Source organism: Drosophila montana, unplaced genomic scaffold, assembly GCF_035044405.1.
Source record: "Drosophila montana isolate Dmon_TW-CO22-7 unplaced genomic scaffold, ASM3504440v1 contig_1624_1, whole genome shotgun sequence".
In the NCBI taxonomy this organism is placed as follows: Eukaryota; Metazoa; Arthropoda; class Insecta; order Diptera; family Drosophilidae; genus Drosophila; species Drosophila montana.
The window spans coordinates 4,916,461-4,931,654 of NW_026996559.1; the positions used below are offsets into that span (position 1 = coordinate 4,916,461).

A 15,194-nucleotide genomic window follows, 5' to 3' on the forward strand; every position below is an offset into this window, starting at 1 on the left:
GTTTCTAGTTGTTGTTGTTGTTTTGGCCGGCTGCTTGCTGCTGGCTTGCCTCATTTCGCGCCCAGTTTCCGTTATAATTTGCTGAGTTTTATTCAAAACCTTTTGGCTTCATTTCGCCGCCTGGCCACGTCCTTGCTGTGTGGCCAAAACGCGTCTAGAATTTTACTTTTGTCTTTTTGCCAAGCACCGCGCAGCCATTCGCATCATAACAATTAGGTAATGCTGCCACGCCCCTTTGTGGCCTGCCCCCCTCCAGCACAGCCAACCTCTTTGCTCGATTCGAGTCCGAGTTTTAGCCTTTGCAACTTTAAAAAGCTGCTGGCTGGCTTGCTGCTGTTCATCTGCCTAGCTGTGCTTCAGTCGTCGTTGTTATTCTTTTAGTTCGTTATCAAATGCTGACGTAGGCACACACACAGCATACACAGATACACACGCTCACAATTGTGTGTTTGCGTAAAAATTTCATACGCCAGCAGAAATTCATTCGCGCGTGCTCCTCCTTGGCAAGAATTTTGCACGTTTTCTATACCATGCCCACAGCCCAGCATTCCACAGAGGCCACCATTCCACAGTGGGGATGTCCAGTCAAGTCGACAGCCTTTGACAAATTGACACATGTTTGCAGTTGTAGGTGTGTAGGTGTGTGTGTGTGTGTGTGTGCGTGTGTGTTTGTGTGTGTGTGTGTGTTTGTGTGTGTGTGTGTGCGTGGGCGTGTGTGTGCGGTTGGGTTTGTGTATGATTTATAAATCAGCTGATGCCTCATGCCCGGCCCCAGTGGTCATTTTGGGCGGCCACATGCGTTGCCGGGCGTCAATTTCCAGGCGCATTTGTTGCGGCCTACATGCGGCACGCATAAATGTTTCACTCAAATTGCCACAATCGCATCCTCCGCCTACTCTTCAATGCGTCCCAACACAACATTGAGCGTTGTTTAGGCAGGTTGTCGCAGGTGCGGGCTTTAAAGCGTTTTACAGATAAACGAATCTTCAATTGAAGTATTCTTCGACTTTAAGCAATACCTGGAATATCAATTTGTAATCTGAGCTGCACATGGCCTTTAGTTTAAGTCTACTATTAAAATATTACTAAAGATTCCCGCCAAAAAGTTGTTTTACTTTTATTTCTTCTTCTGGCTTCACTTGACTTTGATGGAAGTTTTTATATTTTTCGATAATTAAATTTTGCTGTGTAGGCTGCGGTTGTCGTGTTCCATATATTTTCTTTGTAAAATCAAACAGTTCGTGGCAGGGCGAAAGTGGGACCTAGCTAGGTGGATAGAAGAATAAATTATCAAAGGAACTGAGTAGTCCAAGCACAAGGCTCTGTAGCTTTTAAAACTTAGAAACGAAGTATTCGACAGACAAATAGATCCGGCTAGCTCAAAGTCGCTCGCCGTTCTGATCAAGAATATATTTAATACATTTATACGTTGAAGTATACTTTTAAGCCCTTTTCACCCACAGAGCATGACACTAGTCAATATCGATTTTGCAAATGCAAAAACTGAACGTTGCAAGTTAGTAAAAGCCGTTTAAAATTTTCAAAATATATTGTAACGTTCACTCACGTCAGTAAATTTTTACAACATATGCAATGTTTGTTATACAAATGTGAATGCTTCATTGTCTAAATTCGTTGCTTTTTTGGGTTTCGAACAGCAGCATAGCTATCGCAATGGAACCAGGATTGTAGGAATTGCAATTTAAGCGGACGCCCAGCATTACGGCATGTCTTCGGTCTCTTTGCAGCTATGAGACAATCGTCTCCAATATGTTTCCTCTTAAGCCAACCAGATCCACGGGCCTCGCCACTCCAATTGTTCTCCATCGGTTGTGCTAAGTATGAGAAGCGGTATATTTGAAAAAGAGAGCGGATTTTTGGACAATTGTTCTGCACTCACGTTGCAATATTTCAAGAATTTCCCTTTTATTCCACAAACAAAAATTTATTTACCTGTATGTATGTATATGTATATGAATTGGAGCTAGAATGAAATCTGAAATGTGTTTACAAACATTCTACTGAGTCAGACAGCTAAGTCAAGGCGTGCCTGGTAAGCCAAAAAGTATGTTTCTAGCGACTAGATATTAAACAATTCACATATACATATGTACCTAATATTTTGACCGTGAGTGTATACGAATTAAGGCCATCTTTGCATCGTAATTAGTGCAGTCTGGCAACGCCAAAAGTCCTAAAACTGCTTTTACCATTCTGGTGAATGAACCGAGCGGATGGTCGCTTTTCTATCAACATTCGAGTTTGTGAATTTGTTGGAAATTTCCATCAACAAAATGTGGTAAATGGTTGCCAAAAATGTTCATAAATTGACATTGTCAGACAAGAAGCTGTGTAATATTCTTTGGTCAACTTGGCATTTAATGGCAAACTGTTTGGAAATTAAAAACTCGCTTAGTATATGGTTGCCCGTACAAGCTGGGATATAACAAAGGGATTCATATCATGTCTAGAGGGCTGCTTAATTAAATTCCTCAGTTGAGCTCTTCTTTTGGCTCTTGCCGCATTTCACAATTGGCCAAAGGGTCCAAGGGTTGGCTTCTATTATACATGCGCTATTGTTCCCATATTTACATGTCTCAATGAGTATCTTACTGGTTATCCTTTGAGAAGTTTTGTGTGCTATTCAATATTTGATTTGATGCCTTCCCCAGTTGCAATCCATTGAAAATAACATGAAATTCCAGGAATATTTTTTCTTTATATTTTTCGTTGTTTCGATTTTGTGATTATTTTGTTTCGTTTCGGTTCAGCGATGCTGAATTATTACATGCTTTTGCTATGCGTGTGTGTGTGTGTGTGTGTGTGTGTGTTCACTGTCTATTATCAACATTGCATTTTGGCAATGTCATTGAATTTTCAATTAAAAAGTATTGAATAACCTATAGATGGCTTATTGCACATAAAACAGCTTGCAGTAGTTGCGGGGAGTTTTCGGGACTTAGTTGGCTTGGGAGTTGACTGTACCCATTCGTTGGCTGCACATACATATATATATATGCATTTGTATATATTGATATGTGCCATATTGCTGGGAATATCAACTTTAATATGTATGTTCGTCTCTGTGTGTCAGCTGTCAACTCTTGTAAATATGCTCGACCTTTGGCTTTGCTTTGTTGTCAAAAGTTTCTACAACGTTCTGTTTGTTGTTGTTGCTGTTGTCCTGCCTTGTCGACGTATCAAGCTCAAACATGCAAACTGCGTATTGCGAGCTGGAAATGATATTTCGAGTGTGAATGTGTGTGCGTGTGTGTGTGTGTCTGTGTGTGTGTGTCTGAGACTGAGATTGGGTTTGGTAGAAATGTCGCCTGATTTGTCGCAGAAACTAATCAGAAAATGTGTGTGCTTCTTGTTGTTGCTTATATTGCTGCTGCTGCTGCTGTTGTTGTTGTTGTTGTTGTTGTTGTTGTTGTTGTTGTTGTTACTGCTGTAGTCATTCACTATAACGACCAGCCGCAGACAGAGGGAGCAAAAAAGTTCGCTTAAGTATTTGTGTGCATATGTAATTTGTGTGTTGTTATTGTTGCCAGGCTCATTGCACGCCATTTTCCCATTTTCACATTTTCATACATTTTGATTTTGATTTTTCTTTTATTTTTGCTTTCTTTGCAATTCAGTTCGCTTTGCCTTGCTTTGCTTTGCCTTCTTGCAGCCCTTTCTGAAACAGCAAATGCAAAATATTGACTGACATTGTGTATGTGTTAGTGTAAGGGTATATGCTCATATGAATATGTGCTACATAAGTATTTGAATGTGCTCGTGCAAGGGGCTTATGGCCCCAAGTTGCGTCAGGCAGACACAGTTTTTCTATTACGCTCTGTTATGGCATGTCCTGTCTATCGGCACAGTCTGTCTCTCCGGTCCCTCTGTCTGTTGAGAGTTGTTATGCCTGTCGTCGTTGTCTTTTTGGGTGCCAGCCCAGTCAGTTTGTCCCCGTCCACCGTCCACCCTCCGGCGTACCTCGTTCCCGTGGCCAGCTCCAGCTCGATCTCTGTCTTCGTTTCTGTCTCTGTTTCTGGCTCACGGCTGCGGCTATGGCTGTGGCTGTAGCCGGTTGCTCGTGTCCTGTCCGGTTAAGTTTAACAGTCAAGGACTTTGTTGTTGAAATGTTGATTTTTGTTGATTTGGCTTAGTGGCTGCCACTCGCATCACATCACATCACAATGCCTGTGTATGTGTGTGTGTGCTTGTGTCTGCGAGTGTGTGGCGCCAGCAGTGAAAGGACATGGCGTGCGGGAGTCCACCTCCTCCTCGACTCGAGGCCAGTGGCCAGCAAATTTTCTAAAAGCAACTAAACTGCTGATGAAATGGATTGTCATGTGCGTTTCAATTTCCGCCAATGACATTCCACACACACACACACACACAATACACTCACACATACAAGCGCAGTCTGTGTATAAAAAGTTTGCACAAACTTTCACCATGTTTTGAGTGTGCGTGCGTGTGCGTGTGCGTGGTGTGTGTGTGTGTGTGTGTGTGTGTGTGTGCTGCCATTAAGTGCCACTGCATGGGCGCTAAAGCGAACAGTGTGTGGGCGTGCTTGGGTTAGATGGGCGTGGCTGGCCAGCCTTTGAGCCGTCTGTGTCTTTTTGTGCTCCACTAATGAAAAGGATAATAAACTGTTATTCGGCTGGCGGCTAAACAAGTGTGCGTGCGCGTGTGTGTATGTGTGCCAAGCATTTTATGCCAAAATGAATCAAACGACAGCAGTTAGATGTATCCATAACTTATGAATTTAAGCACTGCGTTTATTACACAACACAAATTAATTGAAATCGAGCACAGTTGAAATTTATGTGATGCTCCAAACTCAAAAGTCCAAAATACGAGCCTCTTACACATGTCTCTTATATCAAGTTAAAGCAGACTTTTCGAAATGCGGCTTTAAAATAACTTTAATGATTTTTCTCTGGCTGTAAAACTAACAAAATATTCGCTGGTTTCCCTCAAGATTCGAATCTTTTTCATGCCTCATTTCTAGCACTTTTCATTAGAATTAGGTTTAATTAATATTAAATTATATTATACAAGAAAATAAATCAATGCCTTTTTCTTAAGGTTGTTCGTTTCCCCTTTCTCATTGCTCACAAATTTGCACATTGACAAAAGAAAAACTGTTTTGTTTGAGGCAAGCTTAATCGAATGCTGAAGTGCCACTTTGAGCTGTTTATGAATACATATTGAATACTCTTTGCACAATAATTAATTGATAGAGCGTTTTGTTCAGCTGCGACTTTCAGCTGCAGCATTGTTGCCACAAAATGTTGCAACTTTGACACAAACTCATTAGCTTGAAGTGCGCTTAAATCTATGAGCAGTCGCCAGCTTTCATCCACTTTGCTACTGGCTGCAAACAATTTACACTGCCCATTTCCAGCTCTGCCTGGGCACAAGCTATCCAGTTGAAGTGGCCGGAACGGGAAGGGACGGGACAGGACGGGAACAGGCAATAGCGGGCTATTCGACAACTTGTTGGGATGTTTAACTATTTTGTTTATGAAAATTACACGCAGTCAATGCGACTTTGTTGGACATAAATGTCGATGATGACCTCAAGTCGAGCGGGTAAAAACTTCAGCATCCACTTGAACATCAACTTGACGTTGATCAGCGCCATTTCTGGGGCTGTGACGACTTCCGCTCTGGCAGCTGTCTCGCTTGCTCGCTCACCAATGCCATTCCTATCTGACGGACTGACTAACGGCAGTTTCAGTTTCGGTTTCAGTTTCAACAACACAAAATTGTTCACTTCAAATAAGGAGAAAGAAAAAGAAAACTTCAAGGAAAAAGAAAGAACAGAGAGGGCAAAGAGAAGGGAAAACAACAACAAGAATCAACAGCAGCGAAATGAAAGCAAAAGGCATCAACTGCAAGCCGCTGGAGACAGCCGGCGTTGTTGGCTTCAGGCGGAGGCAGGAACCAAAGGCAATTTTGCCACACATTCGCCATTTAGTTGTTGGCAGTTTGTGTACCGTTAGAAAAGCGCGCAAAAGTAAAGTTTTTGCTTTGCAAACAACAACCAATAAAACTTTAAGCAATCTTCCACAGCTTGAGCGTGAAGGAGCGGATGTCCTCGCCTCAGCCACGCCCCACACCCCTCACCCACCCTATTCGTCTCGCCTGGCTCAGTCTTGTGCTCGTCTCGTCGCTGGTTAGTTTCAGGGCATCATCACAACCAAAGGATAACAACTTTTTGGGCGCAAATGCCTTGCATACGTTTCGCGCCACTCCTCGCTCTACATATTTTTTCCATTTTCTTCCATTCTATACCCTGTAGCCATTGAAAATGGATAATATGTGCACATGTATGCGTCCATCTCTTTGTCCGTCTCTGTGAGGACCTGAAATTTTAATTATTCATTCTCATATATTACACACGTAATCAAATTATCATATATTTTTTGATATTACGCCCAATTCTATTTAATTGGTAAATATCGATTTAATAAAGCATGTATAATGGATTCTTATATAGTATACATCATTTAGATTTGACTTTTTGAATAGTTCGAGTGCTTGTTACAGGGTACGTATTAGTCCGACCTGCTCGTCAAGTGCCCAATTGCTGGTTTTCTTTGCTCTTTTTTTTGCTATGTACCAAATTTGTTTTGGACTTGTTTTAATTTATTTGCTCAGCGCTTTTTTCTCAACTCCAAACGCCACGCGTCGTCCTTTGCATCCTTTGAGCAAGTGCTAGGTACCAGGTATGAGTGCATGTGAATGCATGGGTATGTGTATGTGTATGTGCAGCCAGTCGAGGAGGCATTGGGAAGGAAGTTGTAGTAGCGGCGTTTTCCGGTTTCCGTTTTCCCTTTTTACTCGCTATACCCAATAAAATGGGTTTTTTTCTTTAAAAAAAGAGGGGTATAATAGTTTTGTCTCAATTTATGTAACAGGCTAAAGGAACAGTTATATGTATGCATGTATTAAGAACGAAGAGCTGCCCCAGAGCGTTAGAGAGTTGAAACATAAAATATATGTGTTTATTATATTCCGCCCATTTTTATAATATCGATAATTATTGATTTCGATACCTTGTTTTTTTGAGCATGTCTTAATTTTTCGTAAAATCTTGATTTGCAGCTTCATGTATTTTAAACACAGACCTAAAATGTATTCTTTTTGAAGAAACCTCTACCTCTAAGCCTAATTTGATGAGCTAGAGCCATGTGCTTTGGTATGTGCAAACACTTGGATGACAGAGGGCTTTAAAATGATTGGACTATAAGCACCGAAGTTATTCAAGCAAGCATTTCCCATTGTCTGGGGATAGGAGAAGTGTATCTGAACAACTGGGAATTGTGTCCAGGGTATCTGCTCGTTGGACATGCTCGATGAGAGCTCTCGTACACTCTCAGCGTCAGCATCATGACAGCTTTGGCAATCTGCAAGCCAAGCCAAGCCTGTTCCCGCCAGCTCTTCCGCCTCCTGCTATTGCCCCAGACGCCCACAGCGGCAAAGCAACTCTTTTGCTGCAACTCGATAAAAGCAACAACAACAACATCTGCAAAATGCAAACAAATAAGGCAACCAACAAAAACACATCAAATTTGTTTTTGTTTGCCATGCAACGTGTTTTTAAATTTATTTTTAAGTTTTGTAACAACTTGCCAAAATGTTTGCCAGCACACACAGGCACGTGTGTGCATCTGTGTGTGTATCTGTGTGTGTGTGTACGAATGCACAGTTTTGGTTTTTGCAGCTGCAGTTCTTTCAGCTTTTCAGTAAGTGCTCTTTAGCACTTACCACATCACTTACACACACACACACATACACACATGTAGAGGCACACAAAGCAGTTCTTATGGCCACACAACGGGCGGCTATAAATATGGATCCATATGTATGCAGGCTTAAGGCCTAAGGCCAAATCAACTGGATTTGCAAATTTAAAAAGCAAAAAAAAATACAATGGCTGAAATCTTTTTGCAAATGCAAAATAATTCGGATTTCGGAATAAATAACAATAAAAATAAATTTTAAGCTGGACGGCTCGAGTTCAATATTCATTATAATGACCAACAAAATGAAGATTTAAAGAGCAAAAGCGTGAGCAGGTTCTGATTATTTCAAGTTCCTTCTGGTTCTATTATTAGCAGACTGTAGACTTCAAGGCCAGTTAAGAAGTAATAATTGAGAAGGCTAATATAGAGACATTTTGTCAAAATACACATAATATATGCTTGCTCAGGAAAATCCATTTTATCTATTTAGAAACAGGTCCCCAAATCCCAGCAAGAAAAATGACTTATCAAATTCCTACAAGCATTTTCTACATTAAAAATTATGTTTTAGTTGTTCGAACTGTTTTAATAGATAGCAAATCGATTCCCTCCATCCTGAAAAAGGTTTTTTTGTAACAAGGAGAAGTTAATTTGCATTGAAAGGAGGTGAACTATTCATAATCCGTGTTTAATACACGAGTAGCTAAGTCTTTTGAGCTTTTCTCTGCGAGATGTATTAAAGAAACCTGCATTCAATTATGAATATATTTTATGCAAGTTAACTATATATTACAGATAATCTGGTATGATGCATGAGAATATATATTTTATGTTTGAAGCTTATAGCTCGCATACTTACCGAGATAGAAGGGTTCAAATAGAAGAAAGGGCATGGCTAGCTCGACTCAGCTCCTCATTCTGATCAAAGCTACACTATTTGCACCTTATGGAGACGGGGTTGATTCCTTCTGTATATTACATTTATTAACACAAAAGTGTTATAACCCTTTCAGCAGCTTAATTAGCCATCTATGGAGTAAACATTTCGATAACTTAAAATCGAGACTGGGCAGCAGCAAGTCTTTACGTGTTGGAAGCTATTGCCCCGTATTTTGATCACGTGCTGTGAAAGCTTAAAAGATTATAGAAATTGTTTCATCCTGAAGTTTTCTACAAGAAACGTTACCCACTTAAACTGTAAACATGAAACTTAATTAAACAATTCAAAAAGTCATAAAGGAAGCTGTTTTTGCTTAAGGCGCAAAACCAATACCGAAAAATGTCATCTGAACTCATAATTTAAATCAACAAATAATTTGCATTTGCAAATGGAGCTCAACAAAGCTGGCATTTGAAAAATATGTGTGCCCCGCCGGTGACTCTTGAAACTCAATTTAACCACATGCTGCATGCACATTCGGTAATCTTAGTGGGTCAGCAGCTCAGCGGCTTATGCATTTAACCATGCCAGCCCCTTTCATTTGTCTTGCCTCCCCTGCTGCTGCTGCTACAGTTGGCAGAAAACTATTTTAGCCAGACTGCGTACTCCTTAACCTCGGCCATGCTTACCTGAACTTACGTTACAGTAAATTGCCCCGAAACAAAATATGAAAACGCATTACTTGGATTGGTAGGGGTTAACACATAGCCCACCCGCCCGTGTGTGTGTGTATTCGTGTGTGTGTGCGGCAAAGTTTTGGCCTGCATCTTTGTGCCTTTTTAGTTGGCTGCTTCTTTTATTTTGTTTGAACTCTATTTTTATTTTTATTGGCTCGCCCAACGACACAAGTTTCTAGAGCGCCACTTGAGCAACGCGCCAACACAAACACATTCACACACACATACGCACACACAGGCGTACACACATGCAATTGCCATAAAGGAAAAGTTGTATTACATTTATGACACTTTTGAATATATTTTTATACATTTTTGTTGGCCTCCGCATATTTTTCGTGTGCTCTGCTGTTTTTTTTTTTCCCCCAGCACGTTCGCTGTTTTATTTAACTCGCCATTACGTTTTTACAACCCTTTTTGCAGCCAGTGTTGACAAAGCGGAAAAGGCAAACAAAGCGACGACTGCAAACAACACGACGGCAGGCAGCCCACATTGCGGCTGGGGGTGGGGTGTTAAGGGTTGCGGGCTGTGGAGTAGGCAAACATTTTAGCTGGCGACATTTCATCAAAATGGGCAATGAGTCAATCCCAGCAGTAGCAGCAGCAGCGGCAGCGGCAGCAGCCATCCGAGCTGCGAAGGACACGCACTTAATCAAAGCATACTTTCCGGGAGCGACGCCGATTTGTTGTCCTTGTAGCTGGCAAGGAGTCGAGACTTCCAAGATTTTTCCATGCTGCCACAGAATAAATAAGCTGAGAGCCAACAATAAAGCAAATGCAAATAAGTAAACAAATGACGAGTAGACAAATAGAATGCTAAGGTCGCATATGTTGTCATCATTCTGGATAGGCTCCGTGAAGGAGCGTAACTGTGGATGTGCCGAATCGGGCAGCAGTTGAAGCAGTTAATGCATTACTTAATCGAGATTTCCAGGAATCCAAAAGATGCGCATAAAATATGCTTAAACCAAAACGAAAAGGTCTTCGTCTCTTTTGGGCTCCCATGAGTTTTCAATTACACTCGTAAATTTTTGAAATACAAGCTGGTATTTCCCGGCCTTGCCCGGTCCAAGTTTTTGCCTTCAATTTTAAACATCCACCCATTTTTGCCTGTGGCAATTAAAATGCACCTGTACTGTCATGACCTCCACGTCTAAAGTTGTATATTCCATAGATGTTCCGCTCACTTTAGTCTCGTGACGGGAAGTTCTTATGTGAGTTTGAAGCCAATCGGACAAGACTAGAAACTTCGCTCAACCGATGTTTGCATCGCATTTTCCACCGAAGAAGCTTGGCTTCTGCAAAAAATGTGAAACACGTCTTAAGTGATTTTTTATAAAGATCCTCGGAATTTGAGCCCGAATCCACCAGCCATCACATTCACCAAGGAGGAATTGATATTCGAAAAGTATGAAACAGCAAAATAAATTTGCACAATGATCTCTGAAAATGAGTTTGAGGCCGATCGGCTAGTAAACAAAATAGTTGCATACAAACGTTTTTCGCGCTTTTTCCACACTTGCGGGCGGAACTTCCCCAATAAGCGTAGCAGCGTGCCCCTCCATCAATGAGGTTAAGACAGTGAAACCTTCAGCATCCTTGCTGGACCCTTTGGACTGTGCATTGATCATCAATCAGTCAGTCAGCCAGTCAGTCAGGACAAACAGTTTTATATATAGCGATGTACGTTTGTATTAAATACAATTTTAGCAAGAAAAATGAAAAAGAACATAAAGTTGTGCATATGCCAATTGTCAATCCTTTTTTTGCGGTCATTTATTAACATGCACAACATGTCGTTTAATTTTTCCTCTGGTAAATATTTGCATTAACCGACGTTTGACATGCGTTTTAATATCAGCTCCATTTTGGCTCCACATATGTGTAAGTCAACCAAAAATTTGAACTGAATTTAATCGAACCGAAAATAAAATCAATTTCTTTTACACACTTTTAATGACATTTACATGGTTATTAATATTAAATAAAAAACATGTTTTAAATAACACACAGTTTCGTCCTGTCGATTTGATGCAAAGTGTTTCCATAGTTTCCTTCTTAAATATTTACAGGCATATAATCCATGCATGAATGCGTGTATCTATAGCTTTTGTTATCAAATATATATATATATACATAACAGTTTAGTGGGAGCAGCTGCTCATTTTGCAGATTACTTAAAAACTGACAACTGAGGCGCGGCGTAGGCAGAAGGTGAACCATTTAATTGGGTAATCAAATGAATTCAATCGAAATAATTACTCGGACACCCGCAACTAATTACACACATTTATAAAGACACAATGCGATGCTGGTTGTTTTTCTGGGCGGTGGGGGGCATGGTTAAGGGTGGTGTGTGGTGGTGTGTGGTGGTGGCCTCGGGTGTCGCCAGTTGCCGGTTGCGATTTGTTTTTGCTATTGTTGCATGTAATTGATAGCAGGCACGTAGTGCCACGCGACAGTCACAGCTGGCACAAAGAGTGTGTGTCTGCCTGTATCTGTGTATGTGTGAGAGTTTGTGTGCGTGTGTCTGTATGTGTGTGTGTGTGTGTGTGTGTGGAGGGGGGACACACACTGCATTTCATCAGTGGCAAATCAAAAGAATTCACACGAAATGTTTGCCATGCAGACGGAAGCGACTGCCACCGGAGCTGTGCAGACAGCAGCACCGTTTCTTTTACACACTCACACACACTCGCACACACACACACAGTCGCACACATGTGTTTGTTGAGCATGTGTGCGTTTGATAACGATGCTAGCGTCGACTTGCGGCTGCCAAGTCCTTGCGACTGCTACTAATTTTGCGGCGCTGATGTTTCGTTCATTCGCGCAATTTATTTAACTTGATTTCCTGCAATTTATTTCAAGTGTTGTCGTTTATTTAAGCACTCCACACGCCCACACACACCTAAACACACACACACTCACACATACACATGTGCTTTGAGTGCGAGTGTAAAATGCACTGTAAAAAAAAAAAAGAGCGCTGCATAATTGCGCACCACTTTGGCTATCGGTCTCGTCAACGCGCGTTCCACGTTGCAACGTAGCCATGTTGCAGCTACAAAAACTCGCTGACTCACACACACACACACACACACACACACTCGCATTCACACACGCTTTCATACCCATTTGTGCAATTAACTCTTTGACGCAATGTACGACATGAAGTTGCACGCGCATCCTTTTGAAAAAGAAAATGCAACAAATTGTTAGGCGGCCAAAGTGACCGGGCATTACCCGGCTTTGCACGCGACAAGTTTCTTAGATCTTATAGTTTCGATATTGGTTTTCTATCCAATTCCCATAGATTAGATATATAGAAGATAGAAAGATGTAGAAAAATTAAAATCCCATTTTATTTTGAGCCTCAACTGCGGGAAAGCGTAGTTTTTCCGGTTTGAACTTTAAATATTGTAATTCTAACTAGTTCATATTTACCATTAACCCATTGTTAAGACCAAACAGTTTCTTTTGGTTGAACATAAACATTAAACATATTTTTGATTGACAACTTTTATGTTTTGAACATTTTGATAAAGGTAGTTTCTGTACTCAGTAAAGGTAACATATTTCGATAAATACAAATACGTTATTGAGGAAATGCTCATCGATAATAAAATAAATTGTTCTGCTACTTTTCATATCAACAGAAACATAAATTTAAAGTGACAGAGAGTTGATAAACTATGCTTTCAAAATTATTTATTTGATTAGAGATAGATTCGAACTGTTTATAAAAAAGGAAACCTGTTAAAATATATCTTTAAATAGCTAATGTGATTTGAAGTTCCAATGTAGAGTTTTGCCTGCAAGTTCTGAGTGTTGTTAGGGTTAGTTTCGGCCGAAGGCAGATATATATATCTATTCTCAACTGATACTACGACATGCACACATGCCTGAGTATATAAATGTGAATGTCTGATGTCGTGTTGGCACTGCCATTGGCCCCACTTTCTGGTGTTCATCATTGTGAGCAGCTAATGGTGCTCATTTATTTTATTGACAGCTTGCTTTTACCCCCTTTCTTACCCAGGTTTTTCAGAGGGAAAGTCAGAGAGCTTTCCTTACGCAGGACTTTTGCATTTAGTTGGCGTCTAAAGTGTGCAAATTAGTTGATTTTCATGTTGTTCACCCGATTTGCCAGTGAAAAATGAAGTGCGTTTATTTCCCCAATTTATGATGGTCAATTTGGGCGCAACTGTGAGTAGATGAAAGGCCCAAATGGGACGTTCTGTGCTGGGCATAATTAAATTGCTGAGTTTAAGAATCAAGCAAAATGCTAGCCACATTGCCAAATGGCAAACTATTTGCATAAAGCAGGCACAGTCCCTCAGCTCCTCAGTTCCTCAGCCACTCAACCAGGCTCAGATCGGTGCAGCATGAGAGGAGTGGGAACAAACATACGTATAAAGGAAATGCTGCTTATTTTGCCATAATTAAATTTATTTTATTTAACTTTATTTTTATTTTATTTTCACAGCAGCGTGTAACTGGCAACCGGCAACCGGCAACTGGCAAGCGAGTTATTGGCGCAGTCTCGTAATTGATAATATGGAATGCAACGCATTGCGAAGCGAAATCCATTAGTGAGTATAAATAAAGCCTTCCATAAGTCATTAAAAAAACATCAAAAGAACGCTGCGAACGTAGCGTCGACGGCCGAAGCTGAGATCCAGCGGAAATCAGAGCCGGATTGAGGGTTCATATTGTATGGAACTGCACCTGGCATATCCACCAATCCAATTGAATGGAGTAAAAACTGATTACGCACGCTTACGTACAGGTAAAAATGGATATATGTCTGTGTATGTGTAGGTGTGTGTGCCTGTTCGTTTAATTTAAGCTTTTACATTTGGCTTTGTGGCTTCAATAATTAATAATTGAAGGCGTTGGCATCCGAATGGCAAACGTATTTATCCACCCATTTGACACAGCATTGAACAGTGTGTGTGTGTGTGTGTGTGCCTTGGTGGTTTCCGACCACCGCTTTCATCACATTCAACATGCAATGCCTATTTTACAGCTCTTACATAAATTTGTGGGCCAACCGCAAAAACAGAAATTGAATGCTCGCTGTCAAGCTGCCCAATTGCCCAGAAGCAACAAGGATGCATTCATTTTGAGGCATCTTTTGGCCTGGGCTCGCTTTTGTAATTGCAGATGGTTAGCTGCAATTGTCTCGCTTCAGCCAAGCACTTTATAAGCCGAATAAACCGCAGTCAAATTGAATTCTCTGGCCGGCTAACAAAACAAGCGACTGAGGGGCAAGTGGCAGGTGGCAGGCTGCAGAACAGCAAAGGCGAACTTCTTAGGCGGTTTATATTCCAATTCCTGCTGTGTAATATCATAATTTACGACTTTTTGACAAATTATCGGCATCGCTTGTCCAAATAAAACGCAAAGCATAAATTTGAAAATCGCAATAAGCGCAAATTTCAATAAATTAATCATTGAAAGACGTCGGCCATGGCAGAGGGCTTGATGGGCGGGGCGGGGCGGCTGATGTAGCACAATAAGCGGTTTATTCAGCTCTCGTTCTGTCCGATTCTGTCCCCCTCTCAACCGCCCAATGTGCCTTACAACAAGAACGACAACACAGTTTTAAATGTTTTAAAATCAAATGTTTACGCACAGAGGGAATCGGCAGACATGGAGGGCGAATGGGGAGGTTGGGGGTTGCAAACGGGGCGCCCGGAGCAAGCGGAGTTATGCCGAGCCGTGTCGAGTCATGTAGCAACAGCTGTTGTAGGCCATGTTTTGATCCTTGTCGACAGTGGGTATTGCCAAGTGGGGCAAAGTGCCGAGCCACAAATTGGCCTT

At 41.2% G+C, this 15,194-nt stretch overlaps 2 long non-coding RNA genes across 2 annotated transcripts; one reads left to right on the forward strand and one right to left on the reverse strand.

The window, feature by feature from the left end:
- Positions 1-1,530: 1,530 nt before the first annotated feature.
- Positions 1,531-2,792, reverse strand: LOC135440541 (uncharacterized). Its single transcript, XR_010438317.1, has 2 exons — positions 1,901-2,792; positions 1,531-1,835 (listed from the first exon to the last, which is right to left on the reverse strand). It is a non-coding gene; the product is annotated as an uncharacterized LOC135440541 (long non-coding RNA).
- An 11,062-nt stretch (positions 2,793-13,854) lies between these two features.
- LOC135440700 (uncharacterized) lies at positions 13,855-14,743 on the forward strand. The gene is made up of 3 exons (XR_010438349.1): positions 13,855-13,960; positions 14,025-14,157; positions 14,398-14,743. It is a non-coding gene; the product is annotated as an uncharacterized LOC135440700 (long non-coding RNA).
- Positions 14,744-15,194: the final 451 nt, after the last annotated feature.